Source organism: Gambusia affinis, linkage group LG10, assembly GCF_019740435.1.
Source record: "Gambusia affinis linkage group LG10, SWU_Gaff_1.0, whole genome shotgun sequence".
Lineage (NCBI taxonomy): Eukaryota > Metazoa > Chordata > Actinopteri > Cyprinodontiformes > Poeciliidae > Gambusia > Gambusia affinis.
The window spans coordinates 21,396,161-21,422,480 of record NC_057877.1 but is presented as its reverse complement, the minus strand read 5'-3'; the positions used below and the strand labels follow the sequence as shown (position 1 = coordinate 21,422,480).

Genomic DNA, 26,320 nt, shown 5'->3' with positions numbered 1-26,320 from the left:
TCTATGTCTTAGATGGCAATTCTTGTGAATACATTATACATACAGTCTACTGCTTGCTCACTTTCTGACAGCCCGTTGAAAACGTCTAGGATTTGTTTAAAAAGAAATCATTGCTAATGAGAAACATTTATGATAGTATCAAGTAATTCAGTAAACTGTTAAGAGTTTTTGAATAGTCAAGGTATATGCAATATACTTTAACACCAAATTTACTAATTGAGAAGTCTTACACACCCACTTTGAGCTTAAGGACTTGTCAGCAATCTGATATGTTGTGTATATGTAGTTGATTATTTCCCTTAAATCTCCACAGGGTGAGACAGAGAAATCTGGTAGCAGGAACAACACAGGGTTGATTTCTGCAGGTGTGCTTGCATGTGCATAGGTATGTTAATCTATGTAGTAAAGCTGAAGTACTCTGTGTTTCCTAGAGTTCCCTTTGCGTTTATTCTTTCACTAATTTTTCCTTGTCCTCCTTAAATGTTATCCTCAGCTTTGGATTAGACCAAACCTACAACAAATGTCTGGCTCACTTCTCTCTACTTGTAAGGCTCCTCTTCCTAAGCTCCTTTATCTTACTACCTGTCCAGCCTCGTCCACTCCTGCAGCTTCAACACTCTCAGCTTCCACAGCAGATGTACTGCCCTTCTGTCATCCAAGTCACCATCATTTTTTCAACTCCTTGTCTCCCTGTTACATCACAGACCAACACCTCCAGATTCCTCTCACTCCTCAGTGTCGTTCATCCTCTCTGCCTTCACTAAGAATTTATTCACTCACCTCTGGTAGAATATGTTCTCATTTCCAACGCTCCCAGTTCCCCCACCCTAACATAGTCCCCCATTGCTGTCCCAAGTATATAGTGTAGCATACTTAATGTGCTAAGCCAAACTCTCAAGGATTTTTGGTATTTTCAGTGATATTAGTATTGATATTCAGAGAAATTGCAGGTATAGCACATGTAAAACTACAATAAAATTCACATAGATACTAATCAAATACTGTAGGAATTACCTAGTAATAACATTATTTGATATCTTATCACACTATGCAGGTCTTCTCTCTGTATGATTGAAGATTTTGTCTCCTTATGGACAGCTTGCAGTGTGGCATCGCATACAGAAGAGCCTGCCTTCCTCTCCCTGCTGGAGGGCAGAAAGCTGCTCCCCAACAATCACTACCAGTATTTTTAACTGTTAAGTTGTCAATATAACATTTTAGATCTTAAATGTATGTCTGATATGCATAAGAAAAAGAGGTCCAGCACTTTGCTATGCTAACAAGGTGGGTAAAAACAAAAAGGAGGGAAAGAGAAGTTCAGTTATGCTTGCTTGACTTTGACAGCTTTAACATGCAGATGTGATGTGGAATTCGGTGTGTTTCAGTTCAGTTACAAAATAAAAAAGCAGCCCGCACACCAACTCTGATAGATCATCAGTAGAGCAGATGTTTAAATTAGCTAATCAACCACCGCAGTGTTAGATTAGCTATTGGCAGCAGTAGCTAATCTACCACAGTGATCTTATTAATAATGGTAACTTATTAATAATTGCAAAATAAACATCAAGCCTATAACATAATACTGTAACAGACTGAATGTTCTGTTCTTTGTGTGGAAAATGTTTGAGTGTTTTCTGGTGTTGAATCCTGAAACAACATGGTTGCATTATTGTCAGTTGCTATGGCAACGAGTTAGCGTGTAACATAGCTGACACAGAGAGCAAGAAAAAAGTGGTTAAGCACATACATATCCATATCAAATGTTTGAAATGGTTGCAAATCTATACTCTATATTTTCCAATGAATTATTTTAAGTTTATTTGACTATTTGAAGCCACTCTGGCAGTGTATTGAAAACTGAACTTTTGCCCCACATGGTGTGCTAGTTTCAGTTAAAATTAGTTTTCATAAACAGTATTAAAAGACATGTACACCTTCATTTCTAAAATTAAAACAGATCATATTTCCTTCTAACTTGGAATGATGGTAACTTAAAGTTACCAAAAATATTTCAATTTATCAATGAAATCATGAGAAAATAACTGAGCATCATGTTAAATGTCTGAATTCTTCTATTTTAGTTTAGTGGTTCATCTTCCTTTTGCTTTATAGTCATTATTTTCCTTACTAAGGTGTTTTTCAGTTTAACCTGTAAATTGCATCATGCTTTAGACTTTCGCGGCTAGAGATAAAAAAATAAGCTAAAGTAGCTAAATCTGGTACTTTGTGCTTCATGAAGTGATTACTTTGTCTCATCTCAAACAATATAAACTACAATAGATATTGCCATTTTGAGTTTCTTGCACATAATTTTGACTGATTTCAGAGCATAAAGTTTTAGACTGGATATATGTAATTTACTAACTCATATTAATGGAAACAATATGAAGAGGCTTATCTCCAACACTACAACACTAGTGTTGTTTCACTACAACAGCAAACTTCAAAAATATTAACAAAGGTAGCCAGTGGTGAAAGGAAGGGATACAGTATTTTATGAATAAATCATGAAGTACATCTTCCCGTTGTAAACACGCAAGCATGAACGGCTCTACCAGTATGATGCAAAAGTGCTGGAGTTATCACAACAGGCAGATGTAATTTTATGTGATATGCTGCGGCAACAACTCTGACATTATGCATGGCTTTAACTTCAGCTATCATTATGAGAGTCACACAGTTTTCCATCTTTGTTTGCTCACTTTCGTCAAACCTTTGATGTCAACCTGTGTATTGCCACTATTCTTAACCAGGCGGGGAGGCGCCGTTTGATGGGACTGATGGAACTTTCTGATGGTCTTGGTTGTTGGCCTGTTGTGTTCTGCTGGATGGTCATTTTCTCACCAATTTAAGATGCATGACATTTTATCTGACTAAGACATCCAGCTCAGGCAGAGAGGATTATTCATCAAAAGTCAAGTGGGAATACTGGCTCCCCTCCTTTCTTAAAGGAGCCTGAAAACTCTAACACAATAAATTATGCTCACTTGGAATTTGTAAAATCCACTTAAAGGACTATATAGTGAAGACGAATTGTCTTGATGCATCAGAGCTGAATTAAAAAGAAAATGGGGCACATAAGGTGATAGGACAGATTTGACAAAAACATACATTTTTAAATTGTACAAAGAGGTGAATAACACAATCCAATCAAAGAAAAAACACTTTCAATTATTCATGTTCCATCTATTTTGCTTTTCATTTGTTTCTGGATGTGATTAAATCACATAACTTTAATTAAGGAAAGCTATCATTTGCTCCTTCTAACTTGGAATGAACAAATACCACTTCTGGATTCCAAATCCAAATTGATTACTAGCGATCTCCAAAATGCATTTTTTAACGAGGTTGGAAGAATAAGAGCTTTTACACGGAAGGTTTTTGCTACAGGTCTTTTGAGTTTACATGTATTGTTTTAAACAGTATATTGAAGTGTTGTTTTAAACCAGTATATATGAAGAACATTTATGTGCAGACCTCGGCATTCTGCTGTGCACCTTATCTCACAATGGCACCAAAAAGAACAGAGAAAATCCATAGCCATACCACCCTGTCTCCAAACCTACTGTTTGGGAATACTTTCCACTTCAATTATAGTGGCAATGAGAAAGAAAAGAGAACTGAAATAAAATCTTTGTCTCAGCAATTTTAAAACAGCAATAAGGCAAGTAGCTAGCTCCACATCAAATTTAATTTCTCACTTGAAACGCCAATACTGTTATAGAAATATAACCTGTGCAAAGAAAATAAAAAAGCTTAAGTACCAATCCAACTGCCAGTAGCATTTAAACAGCCTCATGTTAACATTTAAGACCAGGCCAAAGCCATAAAAAATGCCACAAAAGTCTTAAAACACCAGATGTGACTACACTCTGTTGTCATAAATGTTTTTTTAGAGGCATGCTGAATGATGAAAAGCCATTGTGAAATTCAGAGAACTATCCTTGGTTTACAAGAGCAACTCCATGCCACACCTGTCTAGAACTCATCCAAAACTTTTGGGATCAGTGTTGCGTACTTAGCCACATTGTCAATATCATTAGCAAGTATTCAGATGAAGCTGCATTGGGACAAAAAAAACTAGAAACAAACCTAATGTCTTCTGGTGTTATTGAGAAATCTTGTGGACTCCATCCATCCATCCATTTTCTGTACACCCTTGTCCCTAATAGGGTTGGGAGGGTTGCAGGTTTCTCTCTCCAGCAAACGTTTTAGGCGAGAGGTGGGGTACACCCTGGACAGGTCGCCGGTCTGTTGCAGGGCAAATCTTGTAGACTCCAGTGAGAAATTATTTTGTTCTTCCTTTTCTCAATGAGAAGTGTGTTCCAAAGCACCCAAAGGTTACAAACTCCCCAAGCAGCAGTCCTGGTTGACGCAATATTTTCACTTTACAGTTAGTTTTTTTTTTTTTTTTTTTTTTTTTTTTTGCCTTGTAAGCAAATTGGGCAATCATATCATTTAACGACTAGTAGGAAAGTCAATACCTCAGTCACTTACCATAGAGTAGGCAGCACTGCGACTGCCCTCTCTACTAATGGATGACTAAGAGAAAGAAGAACATTACGGATCATCAAAATTTCATGTTCTAAATGTAGACTTTGATGGTATATTGGTATATATTTCTCTCTCTCTTTTTACACATACGCACCCCCCCTCCCCACACACACACACACACACACATATATATGTATATATATATGATGACGAGGCACAACTATTACCTTTCTTTAAATGCCCTCATCTCCCCTTTAACTAGATAGATGTAAATCAGCAATATTTTATTTACTTTGATCTAAGAGTATCTCTTTTTGTTGAAATTGTTCTTGTTAATGTTCATGTCAATGTTGGTCTTTATTAAGACTTCTCTGTCATTTATTCAAAATATCTTTGGCCATTCCCGATCAAGTGGATCTTTGGTTATCAGGTGTTAATCTTGAGCATCCTTGTTAGAACGATAGAATTTAATTTGACATAAAAATTTGTCATTCAAGAATGACTGACTTGATTATTTGCTGTGATCACTTCAAACTGACAGCCTTGATGGGAAGACGTTGAACCAGTTAGATGTCGGCGGACTGACAGTATGGTAGATACACACCTATCTGTAAGAACAATTGATTGCTTTAAATTAACTGTAATGGTTACCATAATGTCTGCAAGACAATTGACAAAAACACATTAAGACATCGGCTGAGGTCATACACAGCATGCGACTACATAGAGCTAAAGAGGAGCAGGTTTGAGCTGAGTGGTCTACTGTGCTGAAACCTGGAACTAAATAATGAGACACTGCAAGCCTAATGTATATCAGCCTGTAACTGTTCAGTGTAAGTTCTAACTTTTATTAGCTATTTGACAGCTGTTGGAGGCTGGCTGTGGACCAGGCAGAATTGGGTTGGTGGTTTAACAGGAAACTGACAGGTGCTATATTTTATTCTTCCTTTGCTGCAGCTTACTGTCCAAAATTATTGTTCCAACTACAGTGAGGCAACTTTTTTTTTTTGGTCCAGTTCAAGCTAGCTGTCCTTTAATGTCCTCTCTGCTGCCACTCCCAAGGAAGTACAATAAAAAAATAAAAAAAAAAAAACACCTGTCATCTCCCTTTCTGGTTTCTCACTGTCACATATTCTGTCCTCTGCCACCATCTCTCAAACGATCTTTCTGTCATTCCCTTGGGCTTTTCTTTCGTATGGGGATGCTACTTTACTGTCTTTCCGGTTCTGAACCTGATTTCCCATTCTTTTCTAGTGCTCTTCACCCGTTTTCCATTTCGTAATTATAACCCGAAGCTTTATATTTACCTGCACTTCTAGCCCCCTCAACATTTAATACTTCTACTTTTGGTATGAAGGATGTCATGGTCTGCATGGAGGTATTTCATATCAACCCTGCGTCATTTCCTACCTTCTGCAAGGATGTGCTTTCCCCCTTTTGTAAAGAAATATCTTCATGTAATCAACCCATCCACCAGCAAGAGGTTGTATAAAGTTATATTTGTTGAAGCAGGAGGTAGAATCACTTGTATCTGATGCTTGAAAACCCAGCTGAACTTTTCATGAAATACTAAATAATGATAAATGAAATAAAAAGTTTAAATACTATATAACTTTTGACTGTATACATACACCAAATTAATGCATAACTAAATTACCCTATTCCCCAAATGGGGAATATTTAATTCATACTTTGGTTTTACTTCAATTCATCCCTCACACAACAAGATTGATGGACTCATGATAGTGTTGCTAAAATAAGCAGAACACACAAAAGAGACAATTTCTTTACTTTCATAAAATTTCTATTACCATCCATGATAAGAAAATCAATCGGATAAGGTTTTTTAAATACTTTGACACTATGATTGATTTGTTGTTTTCAAAAACCTCTTTCCAACTCCTGTGTAAAAAGACAAAACAAAGGATGATATTAGGTGAGGTGGTGTAATTTCCTGTACTGTAACATTGTGTGGAATGAAGATCTGTCCATTGCTGAAACATCTAGATTGGTTCATTGTATAAAGTTGTGATCAACAATTGTAGGACATCCTCCAATATGGTGGGTTGAACTAGCAATATAGCCTCTAATCCTGACTATGCGCTGAATCATAAATATAGATTGCCACCATCTGGTGGACAACACAGGGTTCCAAAGGTTAAACTGAAAAATGTTTGTGTACACAAGTCGATCCTGATAGGGAACATGGAAGATTGACCAATTTGGAATGTCATCATCTGCTTGCGTAGTTTTTATCTTTTTTTTTTTTTTCTGTGCATTGTGTATGCATGCATTTGTACCAAAAATAAGATCAATATCTCATAAAAAAGCAATTTTGTTTCATACAAGGTAAAATACCATTGTTGATTTTGAAATATGTATAAGTTTTTTGTTTTATTTTCTCATCACAGATTGCCATCACCAAATCTAGTTTACAAAATACCACTGTTTTTAATAGTCAGTGTGTACGATTTTGTGAGCTTGGGGTTTGACAATTGCTATCAACATGTTCACCCTGGTAATTTGGTTTAAGCATCACTTAAAATCCCTAATTTTCTTATTTTCTTCAGTATCACTTGTTCCCGTCTATAACATTCCTAAGGTTCCTGAGAGGAAACAGTTCTGTAAGGTACCATAGAGACTGTTCCCTTTTCATCCACTGGGAAACTTTCTGTCACAGTACCTGGCAAGTAAGACCTAAGCCGTCTTACTGATATCTCAGCCCCACTGGGATCCAAATATCATCCCAATGTTAAAGTTTGCTGGATAGAAACCTGGTGTCTCCAGACCAAGACTCCCCTGACAGAGAGACCAGGAGACAGGACTGTTATCCTGTCTGCTAGCTGATGGCCTGAGCTCTAGAGAGCTGGAGAATTGCTCAGTTTTCCAATCAGACATAAGGTGGTAAAATTTTGTGCCGCTCTACTGATCTGGAACTTGATAAGAATGGATATGGAAGAGAACTTCAAACCGTATTTTCTGTCAAATCAGGCAGCATCAGATTAAGCATAGGTCTTTCATACAAGACTTCTTCTTTCTTTTTTTTCTTTTTTTTTTTACAAAGTTTGGATAGTGCTAAAGTCTAATCAATAAAATATAATATTGCTTCCTTTATTACCTAGGACACTGTTTCATTCCTGTCAAGTAGGTTGCTTGTTGTGTTTTTTGTGCTTGTCTTTATCTTTGCTGTTAATTTATTATATTACTTTTGATTAGTAAAAAACTGAAATAATAAAGTCACAAAAGTTAAAAGTAAAGTAAGTAGGTGCCTTTCACAGGCAAAGCTATCACAAAACTATTTCAATCCCTCCTCCCCCAAAACTGATAAAATAGTTGAACTCCTGAAAACACACAAAGAAAATAAACATTTAACAGAAATTAGGTTTAAAAACATTACAAGTCCTTTTTGAAACAGCACAAAAAGCACTTATAATGCTTTTGTTGGCTAAGCACAGTATGTTTAGCCAACTAAACATGCTGTGGAGAAAGACTTCCACAGCCTTGGTGCTGCAGACTGAAAGCTTGTGTCCCCCTTGGTCTTAAATCTGGTGTCTGGAACAACTTGAAAACAAAGAGATTGAACAGCAGTAAATTTTATGAGAAGATACATACATAATTTGGGGCCTGGATGTTTAATCCTCTGCATCTTAGTGTGACAATTTTGAAACATAGCCTAAAATTTATATGTAGCCAAGTTAAAAAATATAAAGTTGAGATAATGTGAGCTCTCTTGGTGGAACATATAAGTAGTGTGGCCACAGCAAAAAGGTGAACTGTTGGTTACTTTGGGAAGACCTGAAAAGCAGAACTCCCACTGGGCTGCCATACTTCAAGCTGGGGACCTTTTGACTTTTTATGTTTGCCAAGGCAACTTTGGAAAACATCCAGAGAAACGGAACCGTTACATGCACTCAGGCTTTTGGGCCTTTATAAATGATCTTCTATTGGCACCAGTTGCAGAGCAGCCATTCAGGACAGAAAGCAATGACATTTCAGAGACCTTCTCAAAAGAATCCCACAGATTGAGCCTGAATGTAAAACAGATTTTCTTTTTTCCCCCAAAGATTATAACCATGCAATGCATATAATACAGTCAGACAGTCAGGCTAAGGATGTTTGATCACAAAGATTATTGGTTGTAAATACTGTAAAATTCTGAAGGCAGACACAGTATAAAAGCCATTGAAACAGACAAATGATAAATTGAATCTTTGTATGATGCACTTTTCAAATGGCTACATTCATATTAAAAAAACGTTTTGGAGTACTTCAGCAAATTTGTTAAACACCCAAGCAAACACCCACTGAGTCAAGAACAATGCTTTGTGCAAACAAGGTTTGTCTATTAAGTAACTTTTCATTAACATTAGGATCATGTTGATCTGGTCATAATCTCTCTAGATAGTTGTATAGACTGTTTCTTAGTCTGATAGATATTGATTTAATAAACCACAAGCTACTGTAACAATTAAAATTTATTTAGGAATTTATCACTTGAGATCTGAACAATCTTTGATTCAAATGACTACATTGTTTGATAAGTAGGATCATTATTAATGTATCTATAATTGGATAGAATTAACTTTTGTTGTAAATTGGTGCCATATAATTGAACTGAATTGAATTGAAATGCATTCCTAATTTCTTACAACAGCACTAAAATTTTATATGGTGCTAAATTTTGTACTGCAAACCAGATTTTAAACAATATTGGGGATCCTTTTGCATTGGACTGTTGTGTGTGTGTATGTGTGTAAGAAAGTGAAGCTGTTCGTGTCGAATCCAAAAGATTTCTCTCTCCTGGCGAGCCATCTAGCCATCTAGCTAACTTTGCAGTCTTCTCACACTCACACAGCCCTCTCCTTTGGACAAACACAGCAGTCTCCTTTGTGATGGATGTGGAGTCTAAGTGTCACTACTGTTTTTAGCCTTCTAAATATTTCTGCACTCGCACAAATGCTTCCATGTGCTTGACACTGGCTTCTCTGTTTTGCCTCTTCATGGGCAATATTTGCACCTGCTCCAGCCATCTCACTTCCTAACATGCTTCTGTTGTTTTTTTGTTGTTTTTTTTTCCTGTTTTTGGGCAGGGTTGAGGGAATTTTGCTTGCTTTTTGTCCTGCACGTCTATCTCAGAAAAATCCACCAGAAATTTAATCTAGGAGATATGCAAATTTTTCTGATGATAGGATGTGAAAAGAAAAAAAATTCTCCTCCTTACAGAAATAAATTTTGTTACCTCTATACATATGCTAGTTTGTGTTTTTACATGCACATGTTGCAAATATATTCAGTTTCTTGCTACTTTATTTGCAAATTAGTTCAATATGCTGCTTCAGCACCAGCAAAGTTTACATTTATTGAGGATCAAATGATACAGCATTAATATGGGTGGGTGAAACTTGCAGTGGGTGGGAAAGAGTCCGAGCAGTTCAGTTATTTTCTCTGAAATTTCCTGGAATAGAGGGTAAGTCTCTGACAGTTTACCATTCATAATTCTACTGGTATGTAAATATAGATAACTTTATGTTAAAAGACTGATAAAAATTCAACTAAAATTGTTGATCTAAAAATTTTATCATTTCTAAAATTCCACCTACATATTTTTAACTTTGATAAGTAGAGTTTCAAATTTCAAGCTACTAATTACTGAGTACTTCCAGAGTAAAGTTATCCAGTTACTTTACTGATTACCTTTTTCCAATAAGATACTTTATTTAATACTTTACGAAGTTACTTGTCAAAAACACGCTATAAAGCAAAAGACCTTTCCGGTGCTTTCTCAATGAGTTTCTCATTACCATGCTCCAGTGCACATCACATGCTAATGGTTTTGCTTGTTTGTACTTTTTAAAGCTGTGTACTAAAGCAGAACTTTTACTTTTACTCAAGTGTGTTTTGAGTAATGTATTTCACTCAGTTACATTTGAAATCATATTTGTTAATGACTAACATTGATCCTTTGTTTGGGTTAGTATTAAGATACTGTGGTGTTACTTCTACTGAAAGACAGAGATTTTAGAAAAAAAATTGAGTAGAGTTCGAATTTACTCCTGAGGAGAGAACGTATGAGAAAGGCAACAGGTTTATCATACACTGTGTACCAAGGTTGCTTTATGCTGAAGATGATAAGCATAACCATAAATATTATGAACAATATTTTCACAAATGTAAATGTATCATTTTTACTGGTACTTTTGATTTCAATTTGTAATGGCTAAAACTGAAAACAGAGGATCAGGTGCTACTATGGAGATTTTTTAAAAAAAACTACTAGATCGAAGGGAGAGTGAATATATTAGAGAAAAGATGAAGATCAGAACTGTCAGGTTCTGAAGATGAGAAAAGTCACCAAAAAGCTTCAAGGGATGAAGAGGAGTTAGTTGCTGGAGATAGGCGCCAGCACCCATTGCGACCCCACTAGGAATAAACGTGTATGATAATGGTTGGATGGCTCTCTCAAATATTCATGTTATTATATGTTAACAAGTACAAGTTTATGTACATTTTACACCAGTAATTTTATATGTATTTTCGTAAAATTGTATCAAAGTAACTATACTGTTGTACCCTTTCCACTCTTTCCAGTTGCAGTTGTTTCTTGAAAAAAGTAATTGGATTACAATCATAGTAATGCATTTGTTTTCTGGTGGTCATAAAAAACAAGTGACCAGCAGGCTAACTTTACAGTGTGCTCACACTCACACAGCTCTCTCCTGAATATCTTTAAGAGATAACCAATAGTATAAAAAATATTCAAAACAAAACAAAAATCAATTGTGGTTCAGATTTCTCCCATCATGCAGTTTCTATTGTTTATTTGTATGGGGGACAAAACATAAGCTGCAAACTTCTCTAAAATCTACAGCCTTAGCTAAATTCTAGTGTATAATAGCTCATGTTGGGATATCAGGTCCCTTAAAAAAACAAAAACAAACTGTGTTTATAAGCTGTAAAAGCTGCACAAGCCACTGACCCAAAGGTTTAGCTTGTGGCAATAAAGGGTTTTGCAGTGTTGTGGTGGATCACTAAGCAATAAATTAGCATGCAACTTTTGCTTACACAATTTCAATCCAATAATCCAAAACAAATGCTCCAAAATGGACAGATCCCTGTAGCAAGCCCTCAGTTAAAACAGAAGTTTAGTGCAACAGCTGCAACCCCACATTGAAGGGAAGACATGAGTACTGAGCTCTCTCTTGCCACTTAGGCGGTGGGAGAGAGCAATGCCAAGAGATTGGCTAAGAGTCAGGGATGCACTGAAGGGTGTCAATAGAGTACAAAATTGAATTAAAGTGTAATTAGGGAAATCATTACCTGACACTTCTGCAGTTGAGGGATTTGGTTAATTTACTGAACAATCCTTCGGTGAATGGACTGTGTCTTTTAGAAGATTTCGATGTCAAGGGTGACTGAGTGCCGGTAAGTGGTGTAGTAGCATGAATTCATAATGCTCTCCTCCATCATTAACCAGAGTTTCAATGACACCTGCTTTAAAAGTAAATATGTATGCTGTCTAAAAAATGTCAAGGTTAACTGTGTTTGCATGAAATCACTTCTAGATGTGTATTTCCAAGAACTTTTGAAACATTAAGTTAAAAGCAAAATAAATTTTTGGTGCAATGAATGTCTCATCTTTTTTTTTTTTTTTTCTCAAACCCAAGTGTTGATGAAAACACATCTTTTAAACATGTGTTTAAAGAGGGGCTTACAATATAATGACAAATTGGCTTTTTGAGCCTTATGTTATGTTATAATGTTCCTGGAAAATACATAACACCGCCTCTTTAAGAGATAACCAAACATAAAAAGTATTCAAAGCAAAAGTGAGTAAATAAGAAAACACAGCATAAAAAGCTATAGTGGAGTATTGACATTTTTTTTATTTAATCTCCTATAATAGACATAACAACTTCAAACGCAGACTTAAAAAAATAAACATATTGACTGAGAGTCACATAAATCTGCTTTTGTCAATATTAAATATGGTTTTCTTACATTTATTCACACTTGCACATTTCTGATGCCTGAAGCATAAAATTATCTTAGATGCTATGGTCAAGTAAAAGTAGACCTAGACAAAAGAAGTTGTTGAAAAACCCACTCTTTTAAATGCATAACCAAGAAGAAAAATGTTATTAAAATCTGTAAAAGACGCAAAGATAATTTACCAGGGACACAGAGAGTGTTAAAAAGATGCAGTGGTTGGACAAGCTACAAGCTTCAATTACATTGGACTTAGCATGTAACATTATCAAATACCTTCCTCTCAAACCACACAGCTTGGTTCACCTACAAAGATATTTGAGGAGTTCACATGACCGCTGCCTTGTATGCTTGATTATTTGTGTGAAAAGGAATTTAAAAAGCTCTCTGTTTATGACTCAATAGGCAGACAGATTGTGCACAGAAACTCTCGCCTTGGCCCAAGCATCAAAGCGGCTTGGGCTGGCCCTGAGTACAGACTATCAAAAAATAGTCAGGTTTCCAGTTCAGTTATTTATTTTTACCATATATCAAAGATAACAAAACTATTATGATCAAATTTGCCATGAACAAAAACTTTACTTTACCATGCATTTCTCCAAGATGGAGAAATGCTTGGTACAAAGATTTCAAAATCTGAACAAAAAAACATTGTGTAACTTATGTACACAAACAATCAATCCACAGAGCAATAACATAGTAGAAAGAAAGACAAAAATGTTACTCTAAAAGCATATAAATGAAAAGGTCAGTAAAGCTTGCTCAGTGTATTTCGCTATTTTGTTTTCATTTAGAAGTAAGTAAACAGAATTTCACATTAACATTTAAGAAAAGCAAACAGTACAATGGAGGAATATTTTTCTATATCAAAGGCATTAGCCCTAAGACCAAACTTGCACATTTTACAGTCTTTGCATAAACATCTACTTTTGGACATAAATCAAGCAGCACCATCTCTGACATTGTTGCAAGTTATGTACTAATCTTTTTCAGGCTAAACAACACAGCTATACACAAGTTTCATGACCGCAATTAGAAACAGTGGGTCCCTTGGGGGGGAGAGATTTATGAGCAGGTACGAGTGTGTTGTTGTGTATGTGATCCTGAAAGTATTGCACTGGGGTAAAGTAGTACAGTGTGGGTAACTGCATTATTTTCACAGAAAGCTTAGTTTATTGGCCCTTCTCAAGTGATTAATTTATTCATGACGGTTAAAAATAAAACCAGGGAAGGACCCTGGTGAAAATATCAAGGCAGCAGAAGGAGCTGGACTGGTGTCAAAACATCTGTTGATCCTACTGCAGAGAAGCATCCAGTAGTGATCCAAAAGAACTAAAATGTACTCGCTCCTTGTGGCAGAAAGGTTTTACGTACATCTTGTTTTGCTTGTTGTTTTATCACTTTGTTTGGCAAAACACACTTTTCCTTGTGAAAAATAGATGAGAGCTGAATTCTTAATCGCCAGGAGTCCCTTTTCTAGATTTTTTTATTTTTTTTATTGTGGATGAAAAGCAGGAGTCTTGAATAAAAACAACATAAAATACATTTCTAAGTATTATTATACAATAGCCTGCAAATAAGATTAAACATAAAAATATATTTTCTAAAGATGAACAGATTTTGGGGCGGTGGGGGGGGGGTTCTGTCCATATATTTCTTGTCCGGATTAAATAAATATTATCGTCATGAAAGCGATAATTGGATTTGAGTTCTGGTGTTGTTTTGGATTTGTAATATTTTTGCCTTTACCTTTAGATTGGTGTGTTGTTTTTTTTTTAATAGTCATTATGTATTTTCTTTCTATGTGTTTACATTTACTTATGTTAGTTGTCTGTGAACTTGAAGTTTATTTGTGTTTGTTTGTTTTCCTCCCCAGTGTGGTTCCCAGTTCAGAAACAAATCAGAAACAACTTAAAAATGCAAATATTTGTTCCATTTTTAACAACAATGTTGTTCCTTTATGTTGATGATCTATATTCTTCCATGCACTATGTTTTATTTACTTCCTACTCATCCTGTTTTTGAGGTTCTTTGTCTCCTGTTGGTTTGGTGCTTTCCATTTGTTATTTTCTTCCTTTGTTTGTCTCTTCTTTACAGAGAAGCTTCCTGTTCTCAGCTGTTCTCAGCCTGATAATTAGCTCAAGCTACTTTCCTGCCTAGCTCTAAGTTTAGTCAGCCCTTTGTCACATCCAGGAGTTTCATCTTTGCCATCCATCATGTTTTGTGGATGCGAGTCTTTTCTGGTCCAATCCTTTTTAGATTATTTTTGCTGATCTTAAGAAAAGTTGTTTACAAAACTATTCATCAATGTGGAAAGGGTTTTGCTTGCAGAAGAGCCGCTGTCAATAAGTTCAATCAACCTTGAGTGTCTGAATATTGAGCTAGGTTTCTTCACAGGTACAATTAAAACCATCAGCAACAGAGAACAGATAAATTGATTCACTATAGCAACCACTAAAAAAAAAAACACCAAAAAAGTTATGATAGCTCTTCTGCTAGAAGACCTCTTTGAAGTTTGTGTTTACTTGGAATGAAAAACTAGCCCAAATGAATGTGAAACTTCAAATACCATCCTGCATTCATGTAGCATTGATCCATATTTATGATTAGAGTATAGAACTTGGATTAAAGAGTGGTGGACAGAATGAAATGTTTTGTGTATTGTGTAGTACATCAGACAAAAACAGATGAAATAGCAGTATAAAAGAAAATTCAAAAGGTTGAAAATTACTTTCTGAGTTAGGAGGATCCTCTGTGCTCCATCAGGGTCCAGTGAACTCCTGCAAAGGATACATTGGAGTTTTTTGAACAGGAAAAAATGGAATAATTGTGCAAATATGTAGGTCCTCATCACATGCTCGTGATTTATGCTTGTGGTCGGCTTCCCATACAGTCCTGACATTGCATGCAAATGCCCTGTGAATTGAAGCTTCTTCTGATGTGAATTTAATGTTGTTAACAAGTGAACAGGGATGTTGTAATCACATTCCTATTCACATTCTCCCTTATATTCTGCAGAAGCAGCTCTATTCTTTTTTTTATGCACCCCATGACATATGAAAGCTCCTCAGTATAAATTAAATATTGTCTAATCCCTGTCTGAGACTGCAGTGGGATCCGTTTTGGATCCCACTGCAGTCCAAAATTCATTTGGACTGCTTATTATTTATTTAATGAAATATGAAAATCTAACTTTGAATTTCGATTTACCATCAACTAACCTGTTAAAATCCTGTGGAATTTATGTCTGGTATTATAGGTTTCTATGTAAATGTTGCACTTAGGATACTTTTCTCATAGCATATCAAACCGCTGTCTTCAAAAGTTTTTTGTATTAATATAAATACAGAAAGCCTTCATTTGCATATAAAGGCCAGCGTGACTCATACAATATGCTTTGATGTGAGGTGATGTTAGTGCTGTGGGGTTTTTGTGATAAGTGAACATTATTTATTTAATGTTTGAAATTTGAAAAAGTAATGCCTTAAAGATAAAGAGTATTTTGGGGGATAGAAAACCTCTTACAACTCCTGTGATACGTCTACTTCAGTCAGGCATGGACAAGAGGAAACCTGAGGTTTCTCAAAGAAAACCTGCTGGTTTGTTTATCTTCAAAAAGTCTGTTACTTCAGTGAGATATGTTCATTCTACTCACATAAATAGGATGTGCTTGTTTCTAATGTTAAACATCCCTATATACTCAGTAGAGGAGAAATTAGCTTAAAATTTCAGAGAGTTTCAGGAAAATCTCAACTTTCTCAGAATATGAACTTTCTCAGAAAGTCAATAAAACAAGGAACCACAAGAGAAAGAGGTTCTCTGTGTAAGAGCCCACAACTCCAATATAAAAACAAGTAGACTGCTACATAGAGCACAAACCTGACAAAAACCAGCCCCTTATTCTATCCTATTTGCTTTGTACTGAGGGTCTGAGCTCTCGGCCATTGAGAAGTTATTGCTTCTGGGAGGTCTGGACTCTGTTGAACTTATAAATGTTACCCAATCACTAACATTTGCCAGTGATAAATGTAAGACATCAGCTCAATGCTAAGAAGCTTACATGAAAATCTTGGCACTGTAAACAATCACTCAAAGAGAGAAGAGCTGAACAAGGTGGCTTAATGTTATTTTAATATTTGTAAGCGTTTCCAACCCGGACTGAATGGCTTCCTTCACTTCCTCCGCTGCTATTGCTAAGACACTGGCAGACTATATTTCTAACACAGCGCAGAAAATTGACGTCATCGTTCACAACTTCTCCTTCTGTTCGTTGATTAGCCTTGTAGAAAATTTACTGGAGTGAATCCAAGTAAAGAGGAAAAAGTCCTGAGTGGAATTGCACAGGAAGGAAATGGCCAGGTTAGTAGAGCATAAGAAGCATAACAAAATAGATAATCAGCACTCTGTATTCATTTTTCTTATTGTAGGCAAGCTAAGTTTTCTTGATATTTTCAAGGTACGGAAAGGTATCTCATCCTTAAATAAGGAATGACAGCGACAGACTCTTGTTGGAAAGGGAAGCATTCTGGATTCACATTTTACACACATTAAACTCCAAGGATTTAAATGAGGAATTAGTCCTCATCTGTTTTCTGTGAATTGATTGCTTTCTCCAATTCTGACTTTTCTATAGATGCCGTGCATGTTCTTTTTTAATGTTGCTGATTGGATTTTGGAAGGCACTGCTCCACGCAGATGTTTGTTTATTTCTATGGTAGATGTATTCTGTGAGGCTATTAAATACATGATGGCATGTGGATAGGAGACTTTAGCTATTTCTACTATCATCATCATCATGTTTGTTCTTTGGCTGATGATATATGAGCTATCCTGCAGCACACTGCTACTTTTTAACAGACAAGAAAAAAACATTTCCGTATACTGATTATATATACTCCATATACTACATTTTTCTGGTAAAAATCTGGCTTTTACCAACTAGAATACTAAGAAATACCTAGGTAATACCTAGTATTTCTTAGTACTAAGTACTGTTTTACAAGTAACTGTTTTCAATAAAATCTTTATTCCTTTTATTCCCAAATTTTTAACATTTGAAAATACATATTCAAATGTTAAAAATTTGAAAGCTGTTTAAAGCTGATGTCCCAAGGAATTTTGGATTTGTCATTGAGGGGGTTACATTGGAGAAAGGGCTGTTATTGCCAGAATGGCACCAAGGGTTCCTGGAACAGATTGTTTTCTGAAACTAGACGTTGACCTTGCCTGCAACAAGGACATCCACATATTTATGCAAGATTGGAAAAAAAAGAAAGTTTATTCAAGAAGACACTTGTTTATATTAGAATTTGTAAGGGAAAATTGTTTCATTGCCATCCAAATGACATTGATAAATTGTATAAATAATAGTGATTTCACTTAATATTTAAATATCTCTGGGAGGAAGTAGTTTCAGAGTTATTTTTATATTATAAAATTTCAAAAGAATCTTTGGTAATTGATAAATCTGACACATTTTACATTTTTATTATGAACACACCATAAAGGGAAACCCACACCCAAATGAAGGTTTTTTGTTGATACACTGTCTAAACAAGTTATTCTCAGAAGATTCAATCTTCAGGTTTCTGTGCAAATTTTAACATTTTAGTTTGACATTATTTTGCCTTAAACACGGCTCTCTACTGGCCTCTCTGGTAAAACTGTTCTTAAGCTTTTGGGTTTCCTATTGGTTGCAGCGGTACAACTTGGTACAACTTTGTCACGTCGGATATAAAAACACAGCACGGCATTCCCATCTCTTTTTGCCCCTGCTTGCCCAAAAGTGAATATAGAGTAGCAAGTGTTGCCGTACATGGTGACCAGTGAGCAGTGATCGATAGCCTTACCCAGTTTTACAAATGTGTGATTTATTTGCAATGTGTACACAGAGTGGGATGGGTCTTCTCTCCTCTGACAATTAGCAAAGATATGGTGTTGAGTGGATGATTATGAGAGACTGACAGCAGTGCAGTCAGCAGTTCCAGGAGGTGGGAGAAGGTAATGGCAGCTAATGGCCACTCTCGCTGCTCTCTCAGAACAGACAGGCTGCCTGAAGTCGAGCTGCAGTAGAGCATTGTCACCATAAAAGTCGCCAACAACACAGAAAAGAGTCGTTAGATTTACCGCTAGCTGTTTTGGAAAAAAATCTCTAAAAGAGTCTGAAAAATTGATAAATATAGCGACAAAGTGGATATGTTGACAAAAGTACTTTTGTGGTCCTGATTGCAGCCCCACCACCCTCTCTTCTCACCCCGCACTCGCTCATATCTCTTGGCTCCGACCACTTTGCTGGAATTTTTCAAAATTTGCTAGCTGCAGGGTCATGCTGTCAGAGGAGCTTTAGTTACACTTTAAGTGGAATGAAATACTTACACTCGCCCATCAGCAGCATTAAAAGGAGTCTCCCAGGAAGGTTGTATTCAACACTTTATTTACTCTGAATGTTTAGTACTGTGTGAAGAGAATAACTGTCCTGTCAAGTAAAGAACCCAATTAATAGATATTTAATTAAGATTACATTTTATTTTAAATATAAATATCTGTCCTAAATCCTGCTCATATTATGAATTAGATTTGCTGACAGTATTGAGACTTGTATTATTTTTGCATTGATTTGTCTTAGTTGTGGCTTTTGTCAATCACTTCACAACCAAAATAACAGAATTAGCTTTTTTTTCTATAAAATCTGGAAAGGAATATCAACAGTTGTAGCTTGATCCCAGGACTGCGAGTTTGATGAACGTCCTGATGTTTTGCCGAAGTCATGTTAGTTTATCTAGCACGCTGATATATGCTGTACCACTGTAGCCAATCTGAGTGTATGATGGCACATCTTTAAGTGCAATATTTTATGTGTTGCACACTTTTAATCTTTTTCCTTCCATGCTTGTAATTTGCTTTTTTATTTTCTCTACCTCTCTCTGGTCCTAGTTGTGACAGTTTAGGTCTCTGCAGTCTCCCTTGCATCAGTCATTCTCCAGCTACTCCTTCAGATCACAACATTCCATTTCTTTGGTAAGTGTTTGTGATCTCTTGTAATTTATTTATTTTTTTTCTACACTGTCCCATTGTTGATGGCAGCTGATGAGGTCTTACAGCGCCAAGGCTTTAATTCCCTTGAGATCAGGTCCCAAAACAGCATCTGGCCATGCCTCAAAGCTAGACTCACAGAAAGTCTGCCATACAAGCAGTAACACATACAAAGCGAACTACGCCTCCCCAGTTCAGTCCATCTTACAGCTGAATTAGTTCTAACCACTAGTCCATCTGCCATCCTTTGTCCCTTTACCCTAATGCCCTTCGATGCCTGATATTGAAAAGTCCTGCTGTCGTGTAATGTTTTTATATTTTATAGTCTATACTTGGCGATGGGAGAACATGTGCCAATAGTGTAGCAGAACTTGAATTTAAAGATGAGAAACACTGGAGCAACTCACATGATATGGTGATCATTTTAATTGCAGTTTCAAAGTTTAATTCTGGTTGTGTATTGTTCAAACTTTCTATTCCATCCTTTTTAAGCCATCTCATCTTAAACATAGCTTGCAGTAATAAAGAAAGAAATGCCTGCACCACATGGAATATGGAGCAAGCTTCTAAGTAACTAGAGGAGAGAAGAGAAGAGAAGAGAAGAGAAGAGAAGAGAAGAGAAGAGAAGAGAAGAAAAGAAAAGAAAAGAAAAGAAAAGAAAAGAAAAGAAAAGAAAAGAAAAGAAAAGAAAAGAAAAGAAAAGAAAAGAAAATAGAAGAGAAGAGAAGAGAAGAGAAGAGAAGAGAAGAGAAGAGAAGAGAAGAGAAGAGAAGAGAAGAGAAGAGAAGAGAAGAGAAGAGAAGAGAAGAGAAGAGAAGAGAAGACTCAAAGCCCTCGACTCAGGTGGACTTTGCATGTCATTATAGCGTAATGAGTTAGCCAATGCAGCTTCTGGCCCCCAACAATGGTGACCTTAACAAGGTTATTTATAATGTGGGCAAACAATGACCATAAAATTACTGCAAACATCTTGTGCAGCATAGTCCAACAACTGAACATTCCAATATTTATCTCATTATAGCCAAGATTTTTATTTCCACTGCACTTCTTCTGAGGCTCTCATACCACTTCTCAATGGCTCCCAGGTTTCCTTGCTATTTCAAAATGTCAAGAATAAAGGTCTGAAGCTTAAAGCTCTACAGCTTAAAGCCATTGTGAGAAAAAGGACCATAATGGTATATGCATTCATAGCAAATCATCAACATATAGATGCTACTTGTTGGTACATGCAATCAGAAGGATGTTATAATTAAAGGTGATCACAACTCTCTTTCAGAAAACGCACACATATGTAGCTCTATTTTAAGAACAGCAACAAGAAATTGGCTGAGTTTCTATATAAAGCAATCTAACCAACCTAAGGCAAGAATGGCTTCATTTTTTAAACTATAACAAGACTTAAAGACAAACATCCTTCATTTTATCCAGTGGCACACAATGGGGAAATATGAATATGGCAAACCTAATATTCACATAATAGTTCACTTAAGTGACACATAATAGTGAACTAATAGCTGAATATTATTCAGCACATTTTCTATAAACCATGTCTTGATTAAAAAAGAAAAAAAAAAAAGAAATTAAGAATAATAAAAACAAATACCAGGCCACCACACACCACTGTTCTGAAAAACTGTTAAACATTTTTGAAATTATGTCACACTTGGTTATTTTGTTTTTTATATGGGAATATATTTTTGACTTTCTTTTTAATTGGTCAGGGAAAATATGTTTGAAAGAGGTACTATTTCCATAAAATATATTTTTGCCAGTTTTGGATTTTCTTCTATTCCTTCCTTTTCTATCCCTACTTAGTCCTTCAAATGTTACCAGTTTTGTAAGAATTTCAAATAGACTTAGACTGGATTCATACATGAATAGTAAATATTATTCATTTTGTTTATTTTCCTAATTACTGTACCATTTTGCCCATACAGATATTGTTTCACATATTCTCTGAAACAATATATTTCATATACAATGTCACAGTGGCATGCTTGCTAATACTTTTTGTGTCTCCTTATGAATGAACACATGGGATAAGTTCTAATTAAAATGCTTCATGCACTTTTCGTTTCAGAGTCAATACTTTGTTAATAACTAAATAATACAAAATATTGTTGTGTTTATTTGCTGAAATTTGTTGCTTTTATGGAGGCAGCTATCAGGGTGGAAACATATTTTTAGCATTCTTTACCTTTCAACAGAATTATGCAAAATCTCTGGGGATAGATATAAAACTTGATTTAGAGATGGCACATGAGTGTTTGAAATATGTATTATATTTTAGAGCAGCTCACTCTTAATTGAACAAAAACACCTCTAACCTTGGCGAAGATTGTGTTCCTAGCTTGCCCCTCTGGTTATGACATACAATTTAAAGTGTTTGAGTGCTTGGTTATTGGTTAAAATATACATGCAAAAGAAAATCACTTATGTCTTCCCACTGCCAAAGCGTAGTTATATACTAAAGAGAGGAGCATTTTTTTATACTGCTATGACACTTACATTGGATGAGAAATTTTCATACAATATGCATGTAGCATGTGGATGATCATTGCACAGCTGTTGGGTGTTGCTACTGGACTCTACAGTCAGAGGACTCTTGGCTGGGGTCATTGATCAGTAGCCAGCCACTAAAAGCAGGAGCAGGGTATTTTATTTATCTGAGGAATGTTCTCTATAAACCATGACAATGTTGTTATAATACTGTTTTTTATTCTACAAAAGTCTCCCAATAGTAAATTGTTTTCCTTTCAGTCTCTGGAGGGAATGTATAGTCCTTGGTCCACTCAGCAAACTCAGCATACCATCAAGAAGTAAAAGCGTGAAGAAGAAAATAAAAAAATGAAAAAATAAGGAAATCTAGCAATAAGAAATTTAGGTACTGCTAGGCAGTGCTATTAATATAGCATGAACATTTTTTTCTATGTTGTTATTCTTAACCCTATTAATGTCTTCTGTGCATAATTTCAATTTATACTCAAGCTTAAACTACTCAGCATAAGCAAAGCTTTTGTTACTGACATGGTGGACTCTACTATTCCACCAACCAGATGTGATACAAATCCTTAAAGTTAATATCAAGCAAAACCAGCTTTTTCAGAAAGTAAAGCTTTGTTGTCCCATAACTAGTGTCTGTCTGCCAATAATCTGGTGGTATCTGGAAGCAAAACGTATTTATGGAACAGGAGAACAAGATGTAGCCAACAACAGATGTACACACACCAGGGACTACTTCTGCAGCTCAAACCCTGTGGGAAGGAGGGAGAGGAAGGGAAGAAGACCATCTCAGGCGTGACAGTTTACAACGGCTATCTAAGGATAGAGCTTGGTATTTTCATGTAAATTGAAAGAAATGTATTTTATTATAGTAAAACAATTCACTTAGGCAATGATTTGAAATTCAATCAACTCTACAAATTAGCTAAAAAACAACATCCCACAGTGGGTGGTTATATGGGTCATTAAGGGGAACTGTTCACTAACCTCTGCTGGAGTCCACTACAGAAAAAAATTAAGAAATGCATCTGAGACATTCCTGATTTCTGTGAAGTAACATAAATCATCAAGACAATGTAACATCTTGGAAATGTATGTAAAATGTATGCACTTGCTGACTGAACTGCTGGCTGATGCTGGTTATTTTTCTGTGTTTATTTATTCATATGCTTTCATTTTTTTATGTCCAGTGGCAACACAGAATCATAAATCTTCCTGTTCTAAGTACATTTCATTTGTTTTTTCTATAATACTACTGAAAGATCTGACATGATTTCAACAATTTTTCTAAGAATGTGAATATGTAGTGTATCCAATCTACATTAAACACAGTTTTATGTGTTTAAACTGCAGCATATTAGATGTTACATGTGCTGGAGTTTGCCATCTGCTAGAGAGGAATGTATTTTCCCACTCAATAAAAAACCAATAATGTTTGCTGTTTACTATGCAACACAGTATATTTTTCAATCTGCGAAGCTAATGGTTTCCCAACTGAAGTGGCCACACTTGCAAATAACAATTTTGCTTGTGCAAATGAAGTCAAGTCTCTGATGAGGTGAAAAGTCTACCAGCTCTGACAGTGGTGAATGATTTTACAGAGACTATCATAGGATCTATGCACATCTATGAGCAGACGTAACGAGACCTGCTCTCGCTGCAGTCATGACTAAAAATATGAATGTCAAAACCACTCAATTGTAGAAGTAACAAGAGGGAGACACCAGATATTTAGGGGTTTATAATGAAATTTTGTGAAAATCAAGTCCTATGTGTATAAACTAGAAAGAAAAAAATACAGTTCCAGGAAGTACAATGAAGTTATTTGGCAACTCACAGATTTCCTCCATTTGCATTTTTTGGATCACTTAAATAGTTCTGATCATCAAATATAACCCAACTACAAAATGCAGTTTTTAAAATCTTTAATGAAAAAAAAAAACAAACAAAAGAAACATTCAAAATAATTTTGGCTTGTGTGAAATAGTTATCCCCTACCCCAAATAACTGGTTTCACAGCCTTTGGGAGCAATTGTGGTACATGATTTAAAAAAAAAAAATAAATTAAATCAAAAATCTGATGTAGCTGGTGTGCTTTTGGACATTCGCTCTCTTAAACACAAAAGTGGGCTTGAGCTTAAAGCTATAAAGTGATGTTTGAACATTTACTTGTAGAAATTTCTGTTGGAAGGCAGAGTACAGTTCCATCATTTAAGCTTATCAGGTCTTTCAAGTCCTAAGTAGCAAAGCAGCTCCAAACCAACATACTACTGCCACTGTGCTTGACTGTAGGCATTTTGTTCTTCAGCTAATTTGAACAAGACATCATAGAGAAAATAACCTGAAGTAGCAAGTTAAGTGGGTTCACAGACACCAGTCCAATATTCAAAGCTCCAAGAATCCAAAGCACAGTGGTGAATAGTGAACATTTCGGGTCAGAGGCAACGAGATCAGGCCGTAATTAGATCCAGGTGTTTTAGGCAATTCCCTGTTCAGCCCAGCTAATTTCAATTTGGCTAAATAACAGGCATTTGCTGATTTGATTTGGTGTGTTGTTTGATGTGTTGAACCAGGAAAAGAAGAGACTTTGGATGTCACTGCTTTAAAAAATGTGGCGCCACAAGAATGGAATTTGGAATTAGTTAAATATATTTTCACTGGAGTGTCAAGTGGAAATACCTTTCTGAACTATTATGCAAAAAAAATTAAGTATAAAAAGACTAATTAAAATTATATATTTGAAGGAGAAGAATATTATACATGGTTTAAATATTGTTAACTTACTTAAATAATGCTCTACATAATTTTTTGCTAAACGTAGTTGTGACAGAAAAAAATCACAACCTCTTTATTGCCAAAAGATGACTTACTCAACAAAATTACTTAGAGCATTATTTTATAAAGGTGGTATTTACTTAATAAAAGAAAACTGTCTAGTATCGCTCCATGTTACAGTTCACATCAGTGCATACAATGTGTAAAACACATCACAGAATCAAAAACACCTGCAGCAGTTAATTAGTCTCTGTGTGTGTAATGCAAGTAAAAAATACAATAAGTTTGAAAATATAAGGAGGATGTTAATAAGGCAGTTTGTGCAAATAAAATAAAGCAAGCCTGAAGATGCTCCAGAAAGAGAATGAGATTGGAGAAGACTGGTTTCTTTAATTGATTAATAGACAGTTTGATGACTGAAATAAGCAATAACTAATCCATTCATCCATCCATCCATTTTCTTTTCACCCTTGTCCCTAATGGGGTCGGGAGGGTTGCTGGTGCCTATCTCCAGCTGTGTTCCGGGCGAGAGGTGGGGTTCACCCTGGACAGGTCGCCAGTCTGTCGCAGGGCAACACAGATACATACAGGACAAACAACCATTCACACACACACTCACACCTAGGGAGAATTTAGAGAGACCAATTAACCTGACAGTCATGTTTTTGGACTGTGGGAGGAAGCCAGAGAACCCACCATGCACAGGGAAGACCCAGGCCAGGAATCAAACCCAGGACCTTCTTGCTGTAAAACAACAGCTCTACCAACTGTGCCACTGTGCAGCCCACAACAACTAATCATCCTTCAGATTAAAGTATAGTCAGGCCTACAGTTTCTGCCGTAGCTATGCTTCTGACCCCAAAAGGGTTTTCTTTACTGATGTCTGCAAACATTTCATACTTCACAAAAAATGGTATTTTTGTGAAGTATGCACACTGACAGAATAAAATAAAGTACTCCGACATAATAAAATTAAGTTTTTAGCATACTATTTTCATTTAGATCCATTTGAGTTATGATAAGTATACAGACATTGGAAAACACTAAAGTAGTTTAATCCATTGTGTTTTTCTCACACTAAAATATACCTACAAAAAAACAAAAAAAAGGAGGTGAAGCCCTTGGTGCTGTGACAAAGCATTGTCAAAGCCTGACAGGTTCTCTAGCTAATTAAAACCTCTGACTCATTCTTTTCCCTGATCACTCCTCACAAAGGCTCTTGAGTGGCTTCAATAGGCACGTGCAGGCTTAAGTGAATGTTTACCTCCCCTAATGACTATCTGTCTCAGCGCTGAGCAAATGGAAGTGCTTTGGTCCTTCACATAACTCACAGGGGCTAGAGAGCCACACAGATGAGTCCCCAGCAGCAGGTTTTTGGTGTCATCTATATAACTACAAAAGGCCATTTGCAGGTATCATTATTTTTGCTGAGTGTAATAATTGCTGAACACCTCTGGAATTTGCTTATGCACCAGCATAAGGAACGTTGGAAGTCAGTATTCTCATCTCTTCTTTGCTGGGAGGTAATAGT

The 26,320-nt window shown here is 35.9% G+C and overlaps 1 long non-coding RNA gene across 1 annotated transcript; it reads left to right on the top strand.

Moving 5' to 3' along the window:
• The first annotated feature begins 8,750 nt into the window (after positions 1 to 8,750).
• Positions 8,751 to 19,900, top strand: LOC122838882. Its single transcript, XR_006371960.1, has 3 exons — positions 8,751 to 8,830; positions 19,414 to 19,497; positions 19,838 to 19,900. It is a non-coding gene; the product is annotated as an uncharacterized LOC122838882 (long non-coding RNA).
• Positions 19,901 to 26,320: the final 6,420 nt, after the last annotated feature.